Genomic DNA, 18,887 nt, shown 5'->3' with positions numbered 1-18,887 from the left:
AAAGCTAAAATTATCTACATATTAGATACTTCCATTTAAATGATATATTGGAAAAGTAAAAGTAGAAGGACAGATCAGTAGTTTTTAAGAACTTAAGTAGAAGAGCTTAACTACCAAGGGGCAATGTGAGTAACTTTGGAAGATCATGAAACTGTTTTAATTATGGTGATAAATATACATTTGTCAAAACTCATAGACTGACCACTGATAAAAATGTTAATGTATGATTGTAATCTGGACAAGAATGACTCCTTTAAAAGCCATCTACTAAAAATGTCACTAATTTTTTAGGTGAATTACTTTTAGCACCACATATGCCACATGGTGACACCAAAAGTTCCATGTGCCACATTCAGATATAACTTATTTTGTCCAACCTCATAATTTAAAGTACAAAACTATTAGAAGGAATGTAAAATATTTTTCATTTTATATAGTGGTAACTGTACATAACAGTCAAAAATGTTCCTTAACTAATACACAATTTAATAGAGTTTAGACTGATTTGGCCTTTCCACTTCACTGATAAATACATATGTAGCTTTAACCACAAAATAATCCATTTTTCAAAATATTAAAAATACTGAAACAGGTAAGTACTATCAAAATACACTCACCTAAATTTGTTCAGTTAACCAGTAAAGGCAATAAATCACTTTATCTTGAATGAAAACACAATCAGGGTCATGGGTACCCTCTGAGCAAAAGCAGCAACCTAGAACAAAAAAAAATACACAAAATTCAGCCCTATTTAAAACTTCAGTTAGCATTATGCTTTTTAAAAAAATCCATTTAATATTCTCTTTAGTAAAGTATAACAAGAATGGAAAAGCAAGTATCCAATGTATTTAATACTAATATGAAGCCAGTAGATGAACTAATATATGCCCACACAAGAGAAAAACTCAGTTTAATTCAAGTTGGGGGAACAAGAGGAAGAGAGAAGAGGGAGAAGGAGGGAAGCGGGATGAGGGAGATTGGTGTGCTCTCACCTAATGGGCACAACATAAGGGTATATGACACACCTCCTGGATGAGAGGCACAACTACAATAGGGACCTTATCTAACAAATGCAAACAGTGTCACCTAATAGTTTGTACCTTCACATTAATCTGAAAATAAAATAAAATAAAATAAAAATCTGTTTAACTTTCCCTTATGTAGCCAGTCATAACATGTAAATTCACTTATTTTGTACATTTACTATTCTGTAAGCAGTGCTTTCCAAATGCCAATAAGGGATGGATTTTCATTTTGCAAATTATACCCAAACTCAGTTAACACTCAGTGTCTTGATTTATTTCATAGTTCATTCATCTTAAAGTAAGTTAGCACCCATAAAACTTGCTTTGTGAACATGAAATTCTTTAATTTTGTCTACAGGGCTATCAGAAATCAGTATCTATCTATCTCTCTCTCACACAGAGTCTCAGTTGCTCTAGGTTGTCACTCAGTCTAGAGTGTCATGGAATCAGCCTAGCTCACAGCAACCTCAAACTGCTGGGCTCAAGTGATTCCCCTGCCTCAACCTCCCAAGTAGCTAGGACTACAGGCGCCAGCCAAAATGCCTAGCTAATTTTTCTGTTTTTAGTAGAGATGGGGTCTTGCTTTTGCTCAGGCTGGTCTTAAACTCCTAAAATCAAGCAATCCTCCAACCTTGGCCTCCCAGAGTGCTAGGTTTATAAGTGTAAGCCACTGTGCCAGCCAGAAATATCTCTTTTCATACTAAGGCTCAAAATCTAGCTGTACAACCTATAATAGTTTCTTACTATCTTCTACATAAACTTCCACTCAAGCCTATTTAATCTGCTTACTTCCCACAGAACAATTTTGTGATCTCAGCTATCACCCTGTAACATATGATTTCTTCTTTTTAGAACAGGAACTTTTTCTTTTTTATCATCATTGTCAATCAATGCACAACTGGCAACTTTCTCAAAATCCAGCCCCTCTTTACTGCCTGACTGAAAGCTTATGTAATCATTCTGTATGCCTTCAATCTTTGCTAAACTATTTTGCTGCCATATATATATATATATGCCATCTCATGAAGCCTTCCAATCAGGGACCCTTCTCTGTATTTCTTTTCTTTTGTTCCCGCCTCTATCAACCAGCACCATGTCTGGTGCACAATAAGTAATCAGTATGATTAGCCAATAAGTGAACAATCATAATAGAGTCACACATCAAATGTTCACTGAGTATGTATGTGCAACTCATTGAGCACAAACACCCAAGAATAACATAAAGATACAATACATTCTATGGAAATACGTCAAATAGATTATGACATTATTAGCTATTAATGTCAGCTATTAATTATTAGTTATTAATCAGCTTTTTCATTATTAGCTTGTGAGAAGCAGTTTTTCTCCAATGACACCAAAGCCTACTGAAACCAATTAAAACTAATATAGAAACACCATCACCAATTTGAACTCTTCTACACAAAAGTAATCCAAATGCTGTATTTTCATTTTAAATTCCAAAGTCAAAAATCCGCTCATAGGTAAAACAGCCTACAAGAACATCCAATAAATTACTCTAAACCCATTAAGTAATAAGTAAATTTGTATAGTGCTTTATTGTTTACATTATCTCATCTGACAGATCTATTTGAAGAGAACAAACAACTGCCAAGTCAACTACTCCCAATGTCCATAAACATGCAATTCCTAAATGGCAATTAACTCTAAATTTAGTCAGCCAAGGTTCACTGTGATTCTTTCCTGTAATTTCACCCAAAATTCTCTGCCAACTTCCCATGATAATCCAATAGTATGATATTTATGCTTCTAGCCATTATGGAATAACTGGTACCAGATTTACCCTTAGTTGGTAAACCACTATAAAACTAGACAAAATATATATTACAACAGCTTCCAGCCATGAACAATTCGCATAGATCTATGTTCCCTGAAAGAAACAAACTAGGTAAGTCCTATGAGCACCTTGGTTTTCTGCCAGGAGACATGATCTAGATTTAAAGCAGAACATAGCAATCCAGCTAACCTGAAAAGACAAAAATTGAAATTCTGAACAGTGGAGATGACGGGAATTACTGGTAATATACTAAAAGGAGGGAGTTAGATAGAGAAAAGCTCTAGACACCCATATTTGGGGACACTTGTGTCTTTGATTTAGTATGTTTACTACTCTACACACATTTAGTGTGGAATTCCATAGGTCAGGCAAAAAAAACAACTACTGGGAGCTAAAACATGAACAACACAGAGTTGACATTGATCTGGGTAACATTTATGTTCCATCTAGCCACAACAGAGACCTCATTTAAACTCTAGGAGTCCAACTTGAGGTCTACAGGCTGCCTGCTGATTTTTTGAGGTTTTTTGCTTATGAGACATCATGAAAATTACATAAGGACTTTTTTCTTTCTTTCTTTTTTTTTTTTTTTTTTTTGGTAGAGACAGAGTCTCACTTTATTGCCCTTGGTAGAGTGCCATGGCATCACACAGCTCACAGCAACCTCCAGCTCTTGGGCTTAGGTGATTCTCTTGCCTCAGCCTCCCGAGCAGCTGGGACTACAGGTGCCCGCCGCAACACCCAGCTATTTTTTTGTTGCAGTTTTGCCAGGGCCGGGTTTGAACCCACCCCCCTTGGTATATGGGACTGGCATCCTACCCACTGAGCCACAGGCGCTGCCCCAAGTAAGGACTTCTTTTTGCTAATCAGCTTTCCTTATGTTTGTATGTAGCAAATACACAGTAAGCATGCCCCAAGACAACTCTTACTCTTCCAATGTACAACAGGGAAAAAAAAATGGTTGGACACGCATGCAAGTCTAGGCAATTAAGTGGAGTGCTATATTAGTCCTAGAATAAGGACTACTTTATAATGATCCCAACGGAGGTTAAAAACAAGCCTTAAAGAAACAATCTGATCCTTAGTTTAGCATCTGTAACCACCAGCCAGAACAGAAAACCTCATGATTCATGGGCATAAGTATTTAGAAGGGCTGTGCCTCAGAAGTGGGGCAAAATCAACCCCAGATTAAGTGGTTGCACTTGACAAAAGTAAAAGCAAAACCTGAAAACTAAAAAACATTTTCCAAGTAACTTAAATATGAGGTCTGAAAATAAAAAAATAAAAAAATATATACATATATATATATATATGAGGTCTGACAATTAAAAAATTAGAAGAAGTGCCATATACTTCATTGCTGAATATCATATATGATGACAGGTCCAGTGGCCATTCCAGAAAAAGAGTTCCAAAACTGCTTTGAAGGGTGGACTAAGGGTGACATCGGTACATAGTGTCCGAAGAGGAGAACTTCAAAGGTGACAGTACTGATATTCAACAAAAAGGTATGAGTACTTTTTCTAGGATGAGTTCGAACACTTGATTATCTAACCTTGTACATCCCAGGAAAAAGCTCAAGAATATTTATATTTTTTACTTATATACAAAAATATCCAATACCCAACAAGGTAAAATTTACAATGCCTTTCTTTTATATGCCTGATAAGCATCAATTGACTACCATAAATTACAACAAAAAATAGAGCCAGAATCAGGAGAAATAGCAATCAATCAAAACCAACCCAGAAATAACACAGTTTATAGAATTAAGAGACTAGGACATTAAGTGATTATACATGTCCACATGATACTTGATGAATCAGGAAGTTTTCTACTCTGTTGAATTCAAGTTGTATTCCTGGGGCTGTGTGAGCTCTGAGTATTGTGTCGTTCTCTCATTTCTTCCATGGCCTCAGGTAGTTTCCTCACAGCCATGTACTCATCAGTACTCAGCTGAATTCTTGAAAGAGACCTCTCTAGATCTGCAAAGTTCTTCTTGCAGCTTTCTCCTCTCAGCTACTATACCCTGAGAAATCTAGCTACCTTGGCTCACTATTCTCCCAGCAAGATCACTTCAATTCAGGGAAACCTCTAGTCTCCTGCCCTGCTCCAAGTCTTTTCTTTCTCTTTTTTTTCTTTTTTTCTTTTTTAGAGACAGAGTCTCACTTTGTCAACACTGAGTACAATGGCATGGCATCACAGCTCACAGCAACCTCAAACTCCTGCGCTCAAGTGATCCTCTTGCCTCAGCCTCCAGAGTAGTTGGGACTACAGGCAGCCACCACCAGGCTACTTTTTCTTTTTTCTTTTTTTTTTTTTTTTGAGACAGAGTTTCACTTTGTTGTAGCAGCTCACAGCAACCTCCAACTACTAGGCTTAGGCGATTCTCTTGCCTCAGGCTCCCGAGTAGCAGGTACTACAGGTGCCCACCACAATGCCCAGCTATTTTTTGTTGCAGTTTGGCCAGGGCCAGGTTCCAACCCACCACCCTCAGTACATGGGGCCAGTGCGCTACCCACTGAACCACAGGCGCCATCCTCCACCAGGCTGTTTTTTAGAGATGGGGTCTTGCTCTTGCTGGAATGCCTGAGCTCAGGCAATCCATCCGCCTTAACATACCAGAGGGCTTGAATTACAAGCCTGAGCCATCACACCCAGCCTCCTTCTTAAACTCTTAAAACTCTCTCTAGGCAGTAGATAGTGCACTTACAAATCTCACCTATTTTGTCTCCTATTCAGGGAGCAGGGGTGGAAAACCTGTAGCCTCAAGGCCACATGTTGCTCTCCAGAACCCCAAGTGCGGCCCTTTGATCAAATCCAAATTTCACAGAACAAATCCCTTTATCAAAAGGCTGTAGTCAAAGATCCAGACAGGCATATGTGGCCCCAAATGCTATTTATTTTATTTTAAAGAAGAAACATGAGCTAATTAACTTTGTGAAAGCAGTGACTGCTGAAATTTTCTAAACGTTAGATGTGCTCAAGAAGTATCACTCATACATTAATAAGTTATCTTAAAACAAAGAAGCTAATGGATTTAAGAGTAAGAGAGGACTCATGTAAAAACAGAAAATACTGTCATATGAGAAATTAAAAACAATACAAATGTGTAATATGTAGGCTCGGCGCCTGTGGCTCAAGCAGCTAAGCCGCCAGCCACATACACCTGAGCTGGTGGGTTCGAATCCAGCCCGGGCCTGCCAAATAATAATGACGGCTGCAACCAAAAAATAGCCGGGTGTTGTGGCGGGAGGCGGAGGCAGGAGAATCGCTGGAGCCCAGGAGTTGGAGGTTGCTGTGAGCTGTGATGCCACAGCACTCTACCCAGTGTGACAGCTTGAGGCTCTGTCTCAAAAAAAAAAGTGTAATATGTAATTGAAAAGAAGATTGATCATGGAAGTGAAAAAAGCAAATATATATATATATATATATATATTTTTTTTTTTTTTTGCTTTTGCTCGCTCTGTTTTGATTTCAAAGCTATATTCTTTTTTTTTATTATTTTCACATATACATGTGTTCATTAGGCTTCCACTTTATGCCTTCACAAAATTAAAAACACCTAAAATTTAACAACAACATTTAAGATAGGGATCAGAAACATAAACCTCGCAAAGAACAAACGAAGACAAATACATTCAGAAAAGAAATCAGACAATTGCTGCAATGAAGTATTAAGCAATAATAATAATAGTAATGTAAAGAAAGTAACATTCACATTGTCAAATAAGAGTATGTCTATTACAGAATGCATTGACTCTGAGTTTCAGTATGGAAACATCAATTAACTACTTCTTATTCTTTTTTTCCCCAAAGTATCAAAGAATAGACAACTAATATTTATAAATAAAGATATAAGATAATTTCAAAAAATTGATCATGCCAAAACTTATAGACAATAGAAAAAGAAGAAATACTTCAAAATCATTCTACTTAATCTGGATACACCAGATATCAAAATTAGAAAAAATATATTATATAAAGGGGAAATTACAAACACAATTCACTTATAAATGAGGATGGAGTATCCTGTATCCTAAACAACATATTAACAAGTTAAAGTAAAAATTAATGTTTAAGTAATGTACCTTAGTCAAAATCAAATCCAATTTATGTGAGAATTGGTCACTATTTTCTTTCTTTCTTTTTTTTTTCTTTTCCTTACCCTCACCCCCTCCCTCTTTCTCTGTCTGCTCGCCCCTTCCCCCATGCCCCACCATGTCATTGATTGTCATTAATTGTCCTCATATCAAAGTTGAATACATAGGATGCATACATTTGGAATCAAACAGAAAACCAGGAATTGAAACCAGCAACTTACAGCCACCTAATCTTCGATAAACCTAACAAGAACGTCCACTGGGAGAAAGACTCCCTATTCAATAAATGGTGCTGGGAGAGTTGGATATCCACATGTAAAAGACTGAAACTGGACCCGCACCTTTCTCCACTCACAAAAATTGATTCAAGATGGATAAAGGACTTAAATTTAAGGCATGAAACAATAAAAATCCTCAAAGAAAAAATATGTAAAACACTGGAAGATAACGGCCTGGGAAAAAAGACTTTATGAGGAAGACTGCCATGACAATAGCAACAACAGCAACAATAAACAAATGGGATTTAATTAAATTGAAAAGCTTCTGTACAACCAAGGAGACAACAACCAAAGCAAATAGACAACCTACTCAATGGGAAAGGATATTTGCATATTTTGAATCAGACGATAGGATCTAGGATCTATATAGAACTTCAATTAATCCACAAGAAAAAAACCAACAATCCCATACATCAATGGGAAAGAGAGATGAAAAGAAACTTCTCTAAAGAACACAGACGAATGGCCAGCAAACACATGAAAAAACGCTCATCATCCCTAATCATTAGAGAAATGCGAATTAAACCACCCTGAGATATCATCTAACCCCAGGGAGAATGGCCTATATCACAAAATCTCAAAGCTGCAGATGCTGGCGTGGATGTGGAGAGAAGGGAACACTTTTACACTGCTGGTGGGACTGCAAACTAATACAACCTTTTTGGAAGGAAGTATAGAGAAACCTCAAAGAACTCAACCTAGACCTCCCGTTTGATCCTGCAATCCCATTACTGGGCATCTATCCAGAAGAAAAAAAAACCTTTTATTATAAAGATACTTGTACTAGGCTGTTTATCACAGCCCAATCTACAATCGCTAAAATGTGGGAACAGCCTAAATGCCCTTCAACCCAGGAATGAATTGGCAAGCTATGGTATATGTATACCATGGAACATTATTCAGCTATTTAAAAAAAATGGAGATTTTGCAGCATTTGTACTAACCTGGCTGGAGGTGGAACACATTATCCTTAGTGAAGCATCACAGGAGTAGAAAAGCAACTATTAATAGGGTACACAAAAATAAATAATAACCAATTATCAGCAAAATAAAAGCCAACATAAGAAAAAACTCATTTTAGAAACGATACAAACTTAGTTATTTCTCTAAGAAAAAGAAATGTAACTGAGAATTGTAACTAAAGAATCAAGGGTACAACTTATGATTTCATATATACTCTAATATATCAGGAAATTATTCACTTAAGAGGAAATGATTCACTTGCTCATCATTAATGACACTGGAATTCAGTCAAATATTACAAAATCTACTGTATACTAATTGAAGGTAAACATACTAAAGGAAGAAAACCAAAACAGTACACAGAAGTTTTCAGGAGAACATAACACCTGTAGAACTAAATAAATATCATAAATTTTAAGAGGGTAGGAATTAAAGGTTTTATTTTCAATCTGTGGTGCTGAACATTTAATCATTTTTACCCACATTGTTAGTAAGAAAGAAGACTGTAAGCTAAACAGAACATACCAGGGTGAGAAAAGAAAAGCAGCAAATGGCCCACTGACTCTCAAGAAATAATACATCCTATTCTAAAAAGGGAGTCCCCTCCCAACAAACACACATTTACATACAAAATGAGGAAAAAACTAAAGTTATAGGAAAATAATACAAGTTTAACAGATGACATAAAGAAATTATCAGAGATGAAACCAGCCATTTTTCAGAAAAAGAAAAGTAGTACTGTGGTGATAACAAAAAGGCATTTACCCCTATGGAGTGAAGGCAATCAACATATTTAAACTAAAAAGCTAAGCTTGTCTCAAGTACTTATCAATCTTCGTAAGACTGATGGCCATTACTAGGTACCCCAAGCTAGACTTCAAATGGGTGATGCCTCAAAAAGGAAAGTATTATTATATGTATAGATGAGACTACTAGACTGAAGTGGGATAGAGACGGGTTGGGGACAGCACAGAGGAGGCTGTTCCCTATGAATAATTTTACTACTGGAAATATGTCAACCTAAATATAGTAATGGCTGCTGCTGGCTAAGATAAAAATGCATTACAGTAGGACCTTTTAGTGGCTTCTAACTATGGGTCATTGAGAGAGAAAACACAAGGGAGAAAGAGAAGAGCATACTGATAATGGTGAATTCCTCCCTTTCCTTCTCCTTGTTATTAGTCTAGTGATTCCAGTGTAACAAAAGAAGCTGCATTCTTTCAATATTGGCAAAGGGAAGTAGGTAAGGTGATATTAATGAAAAAAATATTTGTATTAACAAAAACTAAACAGACTAAAATGAATTTTAGAGGTTAAAAAAAACTAAAAAGTGTGTCTCATCCACTATTTCAACAAAAATGAATTCATCATAAGATTGTCAAACTCTTGGCAAGTAAATGTTTTCTATAATTATCCTGACAATTAACATTACTTAAAATAAAATAAGAAGTTGTTGGAATTAACTTACTCACCACTTCCCCTCCTTTCCTGAGGCTGTCTACACTTTCAATATAAACTAGTACTGAATCAACTTCAACAAATTTTGTTTACTTTCTAATCAATTATTAGGGCCTATTTATTTATTTTTTTGAGACAGAATCTCAAGCTGTTGCCCTGGGTAGAGTGCCATGGTGTCACAGCTCACAGCAACCTCAAATTCTCAGGCTTAAGCAATTCTCTTGCCTCAGCCTCCCTAGTAGCTGGGACTACAGGCACCCACCATGATGCCCGGCAGTTGTCATTGTTGCTTTAGCTGGCCTGGGCTGGATTCGATATATATGGCTGGCACCCTACCCACTGAGCTACAGGCGCTGCCAATAGGGCCTACTTAAATATTTCTTTATATTGGTCTAGGTAAATCTGTCCTAAATATATGTTAGGTTTTTTTTTGTTGTTTTTCTATTTATTTATTTATTTTTTTTGTAGAGACAGAGTCTCACTGTACCACCCTCGGGTAGAGTGCCGTGCCGTCACACGGCTCACAACAACCTCTAACTCTTGGGCTTACGCAATTCTCTTGCCTCAGCCTCCGAGCAGCTGGGACTACAGGCGCCTGCCACAACTCCCGGCTATTTTTTTTTTGTTGTTGCAGTTTGGCCGGTCCGGGGTTTGAACCCGCCACCCTCGGCATATGGGGCCGGCGCCCTACTCACTGAGCCACAGGCGTCACCCATATGTTAGGTTTTAAATTACAAAATCAATTCCTTTTTTCTTCCTCCTCCTCAAACCAGCCACATATGCCAAAAATCACTAAAACAATGTGATTTCTGTCATCCTTAATTTATAAATTTGTTCAGATAAGCTTTGAAGAATCATCTAAAATAAGATTTCTGAAAAATTAGAAAAGAAAATCGTATCAATTATGCATTATAGTCAAGAATCTTTTATAGTCATTATCCTTTCAGTTAGTGTGAAATCAGAAGGCAAAATACAAAAATTTCCATCAGTTACAATACCATCACCTGCTTTCTAAATTTCTCTGAGACAAAGTATGAATTTCTAAATCTTTTTCAACTTGCTGTATTATTTGGTTGTTTTTCTCACCCTATCCTTGCAAAATTGCTCACACCGTGAGGACTCCTGAGAGCAGAATCATGACTATTCAACTTTACATTCCTTAGTGTTTTGTAGCATACTACCTTACATCTTATATTTAATATTCTCTGCCCACCAACATCCCTTCACAAAGGTATTACAAAGATCAAATAGTATAATGTTTGTGAGAGTACTGCACTTAAAATAAAAATGTTTTACAGATGTCAAATGGGTACTGTGTTTCATTATTTCCAGGCTTATCCTCAATCTTAGCTGGCAAGTAGTAGTGGCATTCTCTAGAAAATGCAAACAGAACAAATTACCCCCCTGATGAGTTTCATGCCAGCTCTATAGTCACTTTTTCTCTGTCCCCCATTCTACAGGTCCTAGAACTCACATTATCACGGCAGAAGATTTCATCACACCTCACCCAGGTTATTCCCCTACCCACTCACCACACCACAAACACAATCAGCTCAAGTTTTCATGGTTTCCAGTTTCAGCTCACTTCTAGATACCAGTCTAATTCCTAATGATAGGGGATTTTCTGGTTCATTTGGGGTGAGTTTCTTGGGGAGTTGCTATAATCTTCAAACAAGCTCATTGCTTACTGCATATGATATGGAAGTAAAATCAATAGTAGTAAGGGTTTTACGACCTAACGCTATGTCCGTGATGTGGAATAAATCACTTCTGGTTGTGCGCCTTTTAAAAAATTGCCAATATAGGCCAAAAGCAGTGGCTCTCACCTATAATCCTAGCACTGTAGGTGGCAGAGGGGAGAATCCTTGACCTCAGGAGTCCAGGACCAACCTGAGTAAGAGTAAGAACCCATCTGTACTAAAAATATGATAGAAAAACTAGCTGGGGGGCTCAGTGCCTGTAGCACATTGGTTACAGCCCCCACCACATACACCAAGGCAGGCAGGTTGGAACCCCGCCTGGGCCAGCTAAACAACAATGACTACTGCAATAAAAAATAGCCAGGTGTTGTGGCAGGTGCCTGTAGTCCCAGCTACTCGGGAGACTGAGGCAAAAGAATCACTTAAGCCCAAGAGTTTGAGGTTGCTGTGAACTGTGACACCATAGCACTCTATCGAGGGCAACACAGTGAGACTCTGTCTCAAAAAAAAAAGAAAGAAAGAAAGGAAAGAAAAACTAGCCAGGCATTGTGGCAGTACCTATAGTTTTAGCTACTAGGGAGGCTGAAGCAGGAGGATCACTTGAGCCTAGGAATTTGAAGTTGCTGTGAGCTAGGCTGCCACCAGCTGAGACACTGTCTCAAAAAAAAAAAAAAAAGAAAGAAAGAAAAAGAAAGCCAATATAAACATGTAAAACTGCCCTAGCTGTTACATGTACTAATTTAAGTAGGATGTAAGAAGTCCAGGATCTGGGTTATTGTGACTTTCAAGAATACATTCTGGCACTGAAAAACAAATCCCAAAATAGAAATGAAGAGGCTTGGCTTCCAGTCCCAGCTCTAAATATGAATTTGCTACATAATCTTAACAATGACATTATCATAGTCTTAGACGACCAGGTATTTTTTTTTTAATTTTAAAATTTTAATCATTATAGGTATATAATAGTTGTCTTTACAGAGTGCATGTGATGTTTTCACACAGGCATACAATGTAAATTAATTAAATAAGGGTAATTAATATTCTTCCATAATGAAGGAATTAGAATAAATTCTTAAAGTCTCTTCCAGCTCCAAAATTCTGGGATTGAAAGGCTAACCTGCCACCTTCAGAGTCATTACAATTTTTTAGCTTGCATTTAAATCAATCGTTACCATTTGCTACTACATACCAACAACGGTCTAAATAATTCAACCAGACTAGATACACTTTAAGCAACCAGTTCTAGAAACAAAACTTTTCTTTAATATTTTTATTAAAAAATTCTTTCCAGTCCAAACATTTTTGCTTTATTATTATAAAATACAGATGTTTTCCTATAACTCTTCAACATAAAATATACAATGATTACAACTGCCTTGATTTACAAGAAATTAACCTGCAGCTTATAGTCTCTGAGTTCAGCAATCAACTGATACAAAATTTCCTTTCAAACACCAGTCCAGGACATCTTCAGTACCACTAGATTAAAAAAAATTAAGCCAGGGCGGTGCCTGTGGCTCAGTGAGTAGGGTGCCGGCCCCATATATTGAGGATGGCCCCATGTACCGAGGTTGGAGAGTTCAAACCAGACCCTGGCCAAACTGCAACAACAACAAAAAAAAATAGTCAGGTGTTGTGGCAGGCACCTGTAGTCCCAGCTACTTACAAAGCTGAGGCAAGAGAATCAGCTAAGCCCAAGAGCTGGAGGTTGCTGTGAGCTGTGACACTACAGCACTCTACCAAAGGCAATAAAATAAGACTGTCTCTAAAAAAACAAAAAGTAAACCATTAAAAGTTTTAAGTTAATAGAAAAGCTACAAAGAGAGTTTCCATACAACTGCACCCAGTCTCCCCTATTGTTAACACCTCCCATTGTTACGGTACATTTATCACAATTAATGAAACAACGTTATTAACTTCTTTCGAATAAAAATTCAGAACAAAAAGCAGCTAACAAGGCAAAGGAGGACTCTTTTATGCTTAAGGCCAAATGTATAATAAGGAAGAAATATCAGTTCCAATAATCTATTCACCAAATATTCACAGTCACAAGCTTGTAAAGCAGAAATCTATAAGCGGATATATGGATAATGCTGGGAGAATGGGGATTGACCACCCCATTCCTGGCAAGGGAAAGCACCCCCAGAAAAAGAGAAAAACTTAAAAGTAAGCTAAGTGAGTCAGAACAAAGAAAAATCAGCTAGTTTACATTTAAGCTAGCCATTGCTAGCAAGCCTCTTGCCTTTTCTGAAATTCTAGCCTCTTTGGGATACAGCTTACAAACACCCTGCTGGGTCTTCTGAGGAGAGTAATGGCCATATAAAAAAGTCGATGCCAAGTCCTAGAAAAAGATACATCTTTAGGGCATTTTCTGCCCATTAAACAGGCAAAGCAGATACCCATTGTGGAGATTGGCATTTGCCTGCGGCAAAGACCAAGGGAGTAGCTTGAGCTCTGAGATATGGGCAGATCTTATATCCTTTACAGCAGAGGAAAATCCTCTGTGGTGGTGATGTGAGGAAAATGCCTCCCTTCCACGGATTCCTCAGAGGAGATTAACACTCCTGGCATTTTACTCCACAGAGAACTAGTGGAGCTTAACACCTCCCTAGAAATCTGTGTGTGTGAGACCTCAAGCAGGAGGCTCTCCCAATCCGAGGCTCAGATTTCAGATTACTGAAGGCCACCCTTAAGGTTAATTATAATAACAATAGAAGTTGATATGATCAATCCCAGAAATTGCTGACGTCTTTGTTCCCTCTCTCATCTTACCCTCTGGGCAAATAGACTCCAATAAAAGCAGAGTGGAGCAAATACTCTGGGCCATTGCTGGAATCCCTTGATGGGCAATGGACCTCTGGCTCCCACTTTTAATTCTACTCTATCTCTCTTGTCTTTCTTTACCATTTCTTATAACTCTGTATTTCTTCAATCACCGCCAGTTTCCACAGTTCTCAGCAAATGCTGCTCTTGGGGTGGGACCCGGAAAGGATAAATTAATAGAAACAGAATAATAGTAAGTAAAGCAATAGAAGACCTAAGCAATATAATTGATAAGGTAGATCTTATTATATTGAATTTATTATACTAAACTTTGTATTCTGCTAGAGAAAACAACCTTATTTCAAGTAGACATGAACTATTCACAAAAATAGACCATATATAAGTCTCACTCTGTTACCCTGGCTAGTGCCATTACCATAGCTCACTGCAACCTTAAACTCCTGGACTCAAGTGATCCTCCTGCCTTAGCCTCCAGAGTAGCTGGGACTCTGCACCACCACACACAGCTAATTTTTTCTATTTTAGTAGAGACAGGATCTAGCTCTTTACTCAGGTTGGTCTCAAACAATCCTCCGGTTTGGGCCTCCCAGAGTACTAGGATTATAGGAATGACCCACCATTCCTGGCCAGGTCTTAAATCTTAATAGGTTCAATATAGTAGAAATAACAAAAACCAGACATGAATACACACACGACACAATGCACCCAGAAATATGAGAAAATAAATTTCTGTTGTTCAATACCACCCAGTCTGTGGCATTTGTTACAACAGCATAAATAAACTAATACTAATAATGTTCAAAATGGGCTGGGCTTGATGGCTCACACCTGTAATCCTAACACTCTGGGAGGCCAAGGCGGGTGGATTGCTTGAGCCTCACAGGTTCAAGATCAGCCTGAGCAAAAGCGAGACTCTGTCTCTATTAAATACAGAAAAACTGAGGCAAGAGTACCACTTGAGCCCAAGTTGGAGGTTGCCGTGAGCTGTGACGCCATTGCACTCTACTCAGGACAACAGCTTGAAACTCTGTCTCAAAAAAAAAAAAAATGTTCAGAATATTAAATAGGCTCAGAGCCCCTAGTGCAGTGGTTATGGTGCCAGCCATATACACCAAGACTGGCGGGTTCTAACCTGGCCCAGGACAGCTAAAACGACAATGACAACTGCAACCAAAAAAGAGCCAGGTGTTGTGGAAGGCACCTGTAGTCCCAGCTACCTGGGAGGCTGAGGCAAGAGAATCCCTTAAGCCCAAGAGTTTGAAACTGCTGTGAGCTGTGATGCCACAGCACTCTACCGAGGACGACATAGTGAAACACTGCCTCAAAAAAAAAAGCATTAAATAAAGGATAGTTAGGGAACAGACTTTTAAGAGAGTGCCAGAATACAGCCCACATTTTACTTGGTAATTGCAGAAAAATAATGCTCTTTTACAATAGAGAGATCTGGTACATCACCACAGTAACTAAAATATCAAACTTAACATCACTACCAATAGAGCAATCTGACTTTAAGGGCCTCATAATGTTAAATAATATTAGCTATTACTATCTATGAAATATGGGATATTAAATATTAAATAAAATTAGCTATTATTATCTATGAAATATGGGATATTTCATAGATGAAATATCTTGCCAAAACCATTTAATCCAAAAAGTCTATCTTCTATCTGTAAGAATATAGGAAATAAAGAAACCAGAAGAACATAAATCCAGAATGTATGATATTTTATGAAACAATTAGCCTGTTCTCTTTAGAAAATAAATTTTATGGGGTACAAAATTAGGGTGACTCTTCCAGATTAAAATAAACTTAGGATCCATAACAACCAAATGTAACACATGAGACTTGATTGGATCCTGTTGGAAAAAGTACAGATCTAAAAGATGTTCTTAGACTAGATGTTAAATGATAATAGGAAATTTTCCAGGTTCCTACCCCAGGGGCAGGGTCCATTAAGACCTGTGGATCTGGCAGCAACCAACTGAAGAAATATAAAGTTAACAATGACGAGAGATAAAGAATTTTCAAAAGTGGGAGCATAGAGGACCACCTTCTGTCTGTGGGGTTCTGACAGTGGCCCCAAGTGTTCATTCCCCTCAGCTTTTATTGAAAGCTATTTGCTCATTAGTCCAGAGGGTAAGCTGAAGAAGGGAACAAAGACGTCAGCAATTTCTCTAAGTAAGCATGTCAGCTCCTATTGTTCTATAATCATTAACCTCAAGGGTCTGAGCAGCCTTGACAAATCTGGAACCTGAGCCTTGTGTGGAAGCAGCCTCTTATCTACGGTCACACACACAGATTCCTAGGGAAGTGTTAATCTCCACTAGTTCACTGCGGAGTAAACCACCATTGGCGTCAATTTCCTCTAAAGAATTGGTGGGAAAGGGGAATTTTCCTCTCATCACTACCACACAGAGTCTTCCTCTGTGATAAAAGATAAAAGCCCTCCTACCCATATTTCAGGGCTCGAGCTGTTCCCTTGATTTCTGTCCTAGCCAAATACAAACCTCCACAATGGGTATTTGCTTTGACTGTTAACTGGGCAGGAACCGGCCTAGTTAATGTTTCTTGCTAGGCCTTGCACACAGCTTCCTCTGTGGCCATTGTTCCTTCAGAGAGCTTACAGACCCAACAGGGGTGTCAGTAAGCTGAATCCCCAATAGGCTAGGCTTCTAGGAAAAACAGGAAATTTGCTCAGATATGAAATTTAGCAGTAACTCGTTAAGAGGTAAACTAGATGACCTTCCTTTGTGCTTCCTTGTTTTACTTTTTATTTTCCACTTTTTCTGGGGGTGTTTTCTCTTGCCAAGAATGGGGTCTTTGGTCCCCAATCTGCCTGCAGAAATTGTTAATTTTCTTAGCTGCAATAATAAAAGAAAGGACTTGGCACAGTGGCTCACACCTGTAATCCTAGCACTCTAGGAGGCCAAGGCAGGTGGATTGCTTGAGCTCATAAGTTCAAGACCAGCCTGAGCAAAGTGAGACCTCCGTCTCTATGAAAAATAGAAAACCTGAGAAAAGAAGATCACTTGAGCCCAAAAATTGGAGGTTTCTGATACCTATGACACCATAGCACTCCACCCAGAGTGACACCTTGAGCCTCTGTCTCAAAAAATAAATAAATAAATAAAATAAAAGAAAGTCCTTGTTCTTAAGTGATACATGCTAAAGTATTTAGGGATGAATCACATCCTCAACTTGTTTTCAAATAGTTCAGGAAAAAACATATATACACAGAGATAGCAAATAGTATTTGTTGAATCTAGGTTCTGGACACACAGGTACTATTCTTTTCAACTTTTCTTTCCTCATTTCATCCTGATCTGGAAAATAATGTCCTTGTTTTACAGCTGAGAAAACTGAGGATCAGTTAACACAAGTAACTTCCCTCACATAGTTCAATGTCAAGACCAAGATGAAGATCCAATCCATATTCTCTAACTGTAAGTTAAGCCCAGCTCCCTTTCTGCAACATCAAAAATCAATTTTAACACAATATGGAGCTATAAATAGTCTTTGGCTAAAAGATATTATAAGGTAAAAAGGAGCTACTAAAATATCATCCAGCAAGCAGAAAAGACTACAGAACGAACAGGCTATAACTTTTAGAGTTTTCAGTCATGATGTAATAAACAGAAATATCCCATGCCTCTCTCTCCCCCTATGAATATAGGTGGATAATGCTGAAGATAGGAAACTGTAAGGAAGCTACAACCATAACCCTAGTAAATACATGTACTGGTATCAAAGTTCTAAATGAGAATAGTAGCTAAGAAAAGGAAAAATGAGACTTGACCAACATTACTAGAAAAAGCAAAAACAATGTGGTGATGGGAAATTGGGACGAGGGTGTAAAAAGCTCCCCATTTATAGTCATAGGAACTGACAGGATACCAAAGCCATTTAACAATACTGAGGAAGATAAAAGCCATAAGACAGATGTGAGGAAGAAGGGCCTAGGACCTGAGAAGCTTAGTCTTCAATACTTTTACATTATATGTATGGATTTAGATACTACACAAACAGTATGGACATACATCACATGGTTATGAGAATAACCATAGCACATGTCCTGGGTGAAATCCAAGGAAATAAAAGCTATTATTTATTATCTAATAGCTACCATTCCTTCTTCCTTTTCTTTCTTTTTTTTTTTTTTTTTTGAGACAGTCTCACTCTGTTGCTCAGACTAGAATGCCATAGAGTCAGCCTAGCTCACAGCAACCTCAAACTCCTGGGTTCAAGTAATCCTCCTGCCTCAGACTCACAAGTAGATGGGATTATAGGCACCTACCACAACACCCCACTACTTTTTCTATTTTTAGAAAATAATAGAGGCAGGGTCTCCCTTTTGTTCAGGCTGGTCTCAAACTCCTGAGCTCAAGGGATCCTCCCACCTTTGCCTCCCAGAGTGCTAGGATTACAAGCATTGGTACCTACCACAGCTAGCCCGAGAAAAGAAAAAAGAAAAGTATTTAGAATACCTGGCACACAATTAGCACTCAAGAAACGTTAACTATTTCTGGTACTGTCATCAGTAATATTATAAATGGATAAAAGAAAATTTATGATAGGATTAAAGAAAAATAGAGAAGGAGCAAAGATTGAGTCAATTAAGAATAAAACAAAACTGAAGCTACAGTATATAATTCAGGTCTAGTCAGCTACCATTCTGCAGAGGGATACTAACTAGCTTAAGTCTTTCAACTTTACAGATCAATGTTACAGACTACAATTAAAATGATGAAAATGTGCCTTGGCAACCAAAGCTCAG

General features: G+C 37.9%; 1 protein-coding gene across 6 annotated transcripts in view; it reads right to left on the bottom strand.

Annotated features, from left to right (window-relative positions):
- Positions 1 to 18,887, bottom strand: part of FUT8 (fucosyltransferase 8) — a 429,531-nt gene that overhangs the window by 359,315 nt on the left and 51,329 nt on the right. For all 6 annotated transcript variants that reach the window (XM_053602549.1, XM_053602551.1, XM_053602553.1 and 3 more), the window contains exon 2: positions 618 to 715. The gene's annotated coding sequence lies outside the window, so the exon portion shown is untranslated. The remainder of the gene's footprint in view (positions 1 to 617; positions 716 to 18,887) is intronic.

This window comes from Nycticebus coucang, chromosome 9 (assembly GCF_027406575.1).
Source record: "Nycticebus coucang isolate mNycCou1 chromosome 9, mNycCou1.pri, whole genome shotgun sequence".
NCBI classification, from domain to species: Eukaryota; Metazoa; Chordata; class Mammalia; order Primates; family Lorisidae; genus Nycticebus; species Nycticebus coucang.
This window is presented reverse-complemented; position numbering and strand designations above follow the sequence as displayed.